The sequence below is a fragment of the Chiloscyllium plagiosum genome, chromosome 31 (genome assembly GCF_004010195.1).
Source record: "Chiloscyllium plagiosum isolate BGI_BamShark_2017 chromosome 31, ASM401019v2, whole genome shotgun sequence".
Lineage (NCBI taxonomy): Eukaryota > Metazoa > Chordata > Chondrichthyes > Orectolobiformes > Hemiscylliidae > Chiloscyllium > Chiloscyllium plagiosum.
This window is the reverse complement of record NC_057740.1, coordinates 14021680-14028557: the sequence shown is the minus strand read 5'-3', so window position 1 is coordinate 14028557 and position 6878 is coordinate 14021680. Positions and strand designations below refer to the sequence as shown.

The following is a 6878-nucleotide window of genomic DNA, read 5'->3' as shown; positions in this document are numbered from 1 at the left end:
TAAAAGATTGTGGATGGCATGGATGAAGTGGAATGTATGAGGCTTTTTCCCCAGATGGAGGGGTCAAATACTAGGGGACACAGGTTCAAAGTGTGGGGGAAGGGATTGGGTGGGGGTTGGGAAGATGTGCAAGGCAAGTCTTTCACACATAGGGTGGTGAGTGCCTGGAACACAGTCAGAGGAGGTGGTGGAAGCAGACAAAATAGCAGCATTCAAGAAAAACCTGAATGAATACATGCATAGGAAGGGTATAGATACGGATCCTGTAAGTGAGGACAGTTTATGTATGGAAGGGCAAAATGTGTCAGTGTCGGTTTGGAAGGCCGTAGGGCCTGTTCCTATGTTGTATTTGTCTTTATTCTACCTGACTTTCCACTATCAGAAACATCTCTGTCCTGGACTGCACTAAATCATTGTGTTTGTTTACAGACTTCTGGTATTCATTTCCCCACAGAGGGACTCAGCATCAGAAAGATGGGGCCCACTGAAAACTGGTCTTTGTTGCTAGAGAAGACTTGCTGCTGCCTATTTAAGTGCCTGAGAGGCACTCAATGCCCATGGGCTAAAGAAGGCAGCATCGTGCCACAGCCTTGACTCCTGCTACTTGCATGACCCAGTATGTGAGAGGACCCCATGACTGTTATCTTTTATTTATTTCTCTTCCTATGGAGCTCATCTGTGCAACAATTGGTCCCCAGGTGTGTCGCCTACAAAATTGCTATGTGAAGACAGCTATCTGGCCATCACCGGGATGAGGAATCAGACGTGGGCCTGACACTCATGAGGTATGGTCCTGCAGGAAAGGAAATGGAAAGAGGTGAATTGTAACAAATTTTAATTTTACCTCTTGTGATTTTAAGGAAAACTGGAAACCAAGTCTACCCAGTCTGTGAGCCTGACATCAAGTATATAGTTTGGGTGACATTGATAAATATGAATTGAGTTTGGCTGGGATGCCTTTTGCAGTTGAATTGCCTGCCAACACTGACCAGGCTGGCACATGAGAAACAGATGAGGTATTGAAGGTTGTGGCATTGGAACATAATGAATGCCAAAGCTTTCAGGAGAGGAGAGCGAACATAATTGCTTACAAACAAGGCTTTGATGTCTTGTATCTCATCATAATAATCCTTCGGTTGGCTTGTTTTCAAAAATTCTCACTTGGTATAATCCTCAATAATGATAAAATAAAGAAGAAATCTACAACAATTACATTGGTTCTGCCTCACAACCCCACATTAAATCTGTTAGAGAACATTACAAATCCCAGCAACTGCAAGAAATTTCTCCAATAATGCTAACAGTATAGAGAGGTGATAATGGACACAGGGAAGGTTCACACATCCTATGTTCTTTGTAAAAAAATATTAAGAGGGACAGCCAGATCAGCAAGTGGGTGGGATTCAGAATGGGAGAGATTGCAAGTCCCAGGATAAGCAGGAGGGTGGGATCGGGATTGGGAGAGATTGCAAGTCCCAGGATAAGCAGGAGGGTGGGATTCAGAATGGGAGAGATTGCAAGTTCCAGATAAGCAGGAGGGTGGAATCGGGATTGGGAGAGATTACAAGTCCCAGGATCAGCAAGTTGTTGGGATTCGGAGTAGGTGAGGCTGCAAGTCCCAAGGAAAAACAAGAAAATGGGCTAGTGATCAGCAGGATCCTTGAGCCAGAGGATCAGTGGAAGGAAGGGTCCACAGCAATCTAAAGGATCAGGAAGGGAGATCTGTAGCAAGCAAAATCAACAGGAGATACTCGGTGGAGAAACTGACTATATTTCTTTTAAATTTCTAAATTATATGCTAAAAGTTATTTCATTTAACAATGTAGGAACGATTCTCCTGCTCCTTTGACGCTGCCTGACCTGCTGTGCTTTTCCAGCAACACATTTTTCAGCAGGAATTTAGTACTGTAAAGTATTTCCACTTGTAGGTTTTTCCATTTTTTTCTGATTTGGAAGGTCCTATGGAACTTAATTACAGCTTTTACATTGACTTTGGTGGGAAACCAAGATTAATTTAAAGTTTTTTTACTTAAAATCCCAATTTTCAAGAATACGACTACAACTTTAAGTGAGGACTTCCCCATCACTCAGCTCGATATCACTCCGCATTGTGCCCTAACCAATTTCAGTAGCTCAGTTTAGGCAAAAGGTTTTAATTTATTGCAACAGATTCTCAATTACATCAACACTTAACAAAATACTGAATGGAGACTTTTGCAGCAAGTGTCTGTTGAGATCTGAAATTGTCCACTGTTGAACAGGTACCACACAGAGCACAGTCTTTAACATAAGTAAAAACTGAAAGCAAATCAGGAAACAACTATACATTATAGAGCAGCTGTCTGGACCTCAGATTGTTCAAAAGTACTTTCTGGCCAAATGAAATACTTTCGAAGGACAATCATTGTTACAATGTGAGAAATATAAGAGAAGGCCATTCACTCCTGCTTGCTATGAAGCCCATGCACATTCTACCTTATCAGACACTGTGCTGTATCAATTTCAACTTCTGAAGGCAAGGTCTGTATAAAAATGTCCTTATTCCTGTTTATTGTGATGGGTCGGTCTGATATTGACAGTGTCAGGTTAGTTTGATGCTGATTGTATAATATTCTGTGTGGATTCCCCAAAACAAAATAAAACCGCAATTTCTAATCTCGTATGTGAGCAAGCACAACCATGTTAAGGTCAGCTCTGTTAGAAGGTAAACAGGCACTGACAGGATGAAGGGGTTGATTTAAACATAGATGGGAACCTTCAGTTTGTGTATAGAGGAATACAGCATGACATTGAAGGGATTTCTTTTTTCTCCTGTTATGTATAATCTGTCATTCTTCACCATGTGCTGCTGTAAGACTCAAAATCCTGGATAGGATCCATCCCAGTATGTTGGCTCAATAGGATGCTCTGACTGTGGTTAAACCTGCCCATGAGTTGTTCTTGCTTCAAACATAATCGGATTTCCTCCCTTCTTTTTCCAGTTTGTCCCTGAGTTTTTTAAAGGTGGGACGTTTGCCAGGATCGTACTCCCAGCAGGATTTCATCAGGTTGTACACGGAGGTGGGACACTTATCTGGACATTCCATCCGATATCCTTTCTCCACTTTGTCCACCAGGTCCATCAGTGGCTGCAAGGGAATAGAAAGAGGGATAAACATCAGCATTTCAGTGGGGACGTGGGTCCAGAAAACTAGACCCTCAAAGCACGCTTTAAAGTCAGGATCACAGTCAAGAGTTTTAGTACTGTCACAGTATAGAGTTATTAGTGAAGTGGAGTGAGAACATAAGAATATTTTTGGGCAGGAAATATTCTAAAATTGCCGTCAAGTCAGATTAAGAGTTCCTGATTTCCGGACACCATGTCATCGGAAGCCTCTCTGCACCCATGCTCAATTGCTATTTTTCCTAATTTACTAATCCATAAATGTATCTTAAAATTCCTGAAGGAGTAGGCCTATTACATACTCATTTTCTGGATTAGTGGTGCTGGAAGAGCACAGCAGTTCAGGCAACATCCAAGGAGCTTTGAAATCGACGTTTCGGGCAAAAGCCCTTCATCAGGAATAAAGGCAGTGAGCCTGGAGAGTGGAGATAAAGGAACTACTGCTTACTTTGTGTGGTCTTATTGACCTGTGTCATTGCTTCTAGTGTTTGTAATCCCAATTTCCTCAACTCCATTCAGATTCTTATTTTTCAACAAATGTGTGAAAACCTTATCTTTCTCACTGAAATGTAACATCACACAATTATCTACCCTGAAGTTTACTTGTCAAACATAACATAGAGCGTCAAACATCATCTCTCCACGCTCCAGGCTCGCTGCCTTTATTCCTGATGAAGGGCTTTTGCCCGAAACGTCGATTTCGAAGCTCCTTGGATGCTGCCTGAACTGCTGTGCTCTTCCAGCACCACTAATCCAGAATCTGGTTTCCAGCATCTGCAGTCATTGTTTTTACCCTATTACATACTCATACACAGCATTATTAACAAAGCAGATCATAATGCAATGTAATGTGCAAATATTAAACTGCTTGATTTTTACTTTGAATTATATAGAATTTGCAGTTCAAAAAGGGGCCACTTGGCCTAACCACTCCAAGACATTTATATGCTCCACTTGAGCCTTCATCCATCTTTGTTCATCCAGATCCTATCCTTTCTCCTTTATGATCTGATCCAGGTTCTCCTTAAACATATCTGTACAGGTCGTGCTCCTATAACGCACGTTCCATCAACTCAAATTGGCTGTAATACGATTGACGAATAGGGGATGCTGTTTTTAAAGCACAGACATTTAAAATGTATGACGACTATAATGCGTTTAGATCGTCAACCACTTTAAGTGTTATTTGTATTGCGCGATTTTATATAGCATGGGGTCACACAGGAATGCAACTATCATGTTATTGAAGAAATGACTGTACTCTTTCTCTTGCCTATTCCCTGTGGTAGATAGGTCCACATTCTCACCACTCTTTAGGTAAAGGCATTTCTTCTGAATTCCCTATTGAACTTCTTGGTGACTATTTTATATTCATAGCTTCTCATAAACAGAAACAGTTTTTCCATGCTCTCTTTATCAAAATCTTTTCCAACCTTAACGATGCCTATCAGATCACACCTCAGCCTTCCTTTACAGGAAAATGTAGATCCACCCTTTCCTGATTGCTATAAACTCGCATTTCAAGTACCGTGCCTATAGATGTTTTTTTGAACCCTCTTCAGTGCCTCTACATTTTTTTAATGATTATGATGATGGGAACTGCAAACACTACTCTAAATGTAATATAATTAAAGTTCAGCAAAGCAATTTTGATTATCACTGAAAAAAAGAGACCTGCTGTCAGAGCTTTGCATTTCACAATCACCAGGATAAAATGACAAGAATACCAAATCTCAAAGGGTACAGTTTCTGCTCCTTATAAGGAGGGTGATGACTGATGAGTAAGTGAATTCTGATTGGTTGATGCATTGCCATACAGAATACATCAGTTAACAGCAAGGTTTCTTTTTCAGTTCAAACTGGGTAAGTCGACTCTGATTGGCCAAGGCATTGCATGGGAAAAGCATCAATGAATGACTGTCTATGCAAAGTTAGCCCTCTAGCATTAGGAACTACTGCTTACTTTGTGTGGTCTTATTGACCTGTGTCATTGCTTCTAGTGTTTGTAATCCCAATTTCCTCAACTCCATTCAGATTCTTATTTTTCAACAAATGTGTGAAAACCTTATCTTTCTCACTGAAATGTAACATCACACAATTATCTACACTGAAGTTTACTTGTCAAACATAACATAGAAATGCCATTTGAGTAGAGATTCTGTAACAGCCATGGCAAAATATATTGCAGCAATAAACTACTAATTTATACTAATTCTAATTAAAGATATAAAATACTAAAACAAATAGCATCTTAATTGCATTTCGCAGTAAGAACAGTCAGCAATATATCTTGACCTGAACAGGGTCGGTTAATGATGACGATAAGGGTCTACTCTCAAATACTTGCTTTAACTCTTTTGATTGAATCCGGTTTTATATTTTGAAGGAGGAGGCTTATTAGAATATCCCTAGTGATGCATTGATGTTCGTCAGGGTGGGAGGAGCTATTCAGAATGCTTTCTTTTTAAGCATGATTTGGAGATGCCGGTGTTGGACTGGGGTGTACAAAGTTGTGTGATTCTTTTTAAGCATTGTAAGAAAGAAACCACAGCAATCAGACAGGACAACCTCCTGTAAGTTCTGTCATTCCAGCATGATCGCATCTGGCTAACATGTTAACCTCTAGTTGTGACTCTGGAAAGAGCTGTTCTAATTTAGCAAGTAATTATGTGTCACATGAGGATAAAGTGTGGATGGGGGGGGGAGGGATAATGGAGGATTACGGGCAGGAAGTTTTATTTCCACGGCAACAGTGCTGCCAAAGGCATCTTGAGACGAGGGGAGGCAGTGGAGATCAGGCACAATCAGTGCTGCCTTTTAACCCATTAAAGGCTTAAGAGCTCATTGTAACATCATCATTCCAACATGGTTTAATGTGGGAGGTCTTTTTTTCTTCAATCTCTTTCATGGGGTCTGGGCAGATTTGTTGCCCATCCCAGATTACCTTTAAAGTGAATGGCTTGAAAGACCATTTCCAAGAGTAATTAAATATTAATCTCATGTCGGCAAGACTGGGTAAGGATGGCAGATTTCCATGACAGATCAAAGTTAATGAGTCAGGTGAAATTTTCTGACAATAAATAGTAATTTCATGACCACTGTTACTGAATCCAGATTTTATGACTTGAATTTAGCTACCATGGTGAGACTTGAACTGATGTCTCTTTAGTGTTTCGTAGCCACTGTGTCTGGATTCCTGGCCCTTTGACATTACCACCTGTGTGAGGGAATTCTGTGCAAAGATTTCCTTTCTCGTTAAAAGGAATTTGTCCGCCCGACTTCACTAGCTGAGCTTGAAAGACGTAGACATGAAAATCACTAGATGCCCTACAGTGTGGAAACAGGCCCTTCGGCCCAACCAGTCCACACCGACCCTCTGAAGAGTAACCCACCCAGACCCATTTCCCTTTAACTAATTGACCTAACACTATGGGGCAATTTAGCATGGCTAATTCACCTGACCTGCACATCTTTGGATTGTGGGAGGAAACCGGAGAACCAGGAGGAAACGCACGCAGACATGGGGAGAATGTGCAAACTCCACACAGACAGTCACCCAAGGTTGGAATCGAACCTGGAACCCTGGTGCTGTGAGTCAGCAGTGCTAACCACTGAGCCACCATGCTGCCCTAGAAACTCAGAATGAGAGGTTAAGTTTCTAGAACTGCACAGGAAATCTGTCAGCATCTGAAAGAGAAAAGCCAGCTCAGAGAAT

The 6878-nt window shown here is 41.1% G+C and overlaps 1 long non-coding RNA gene across 1 annotated transcript; it reads right to left on the bottom strand.

Moving 5' to 3' along the window:
- Positions 1-2137: 2137 nt before the first annotated feature.
- On the bottom strand, positions 2138-6537 carry LOC122565236. Its single transcript, XR_006316120.1, has 2 exons — positions 5459-6537; positions 2138-3128 (listed from the first exon to the last, which is right to left on the bottom strand). It is a non-coding gene; the product is annotated as an uncharacterized LOC122565236 (long non-coding RNA).
- Positions 6538-6878: the final 341 nt, after the last annotated feature.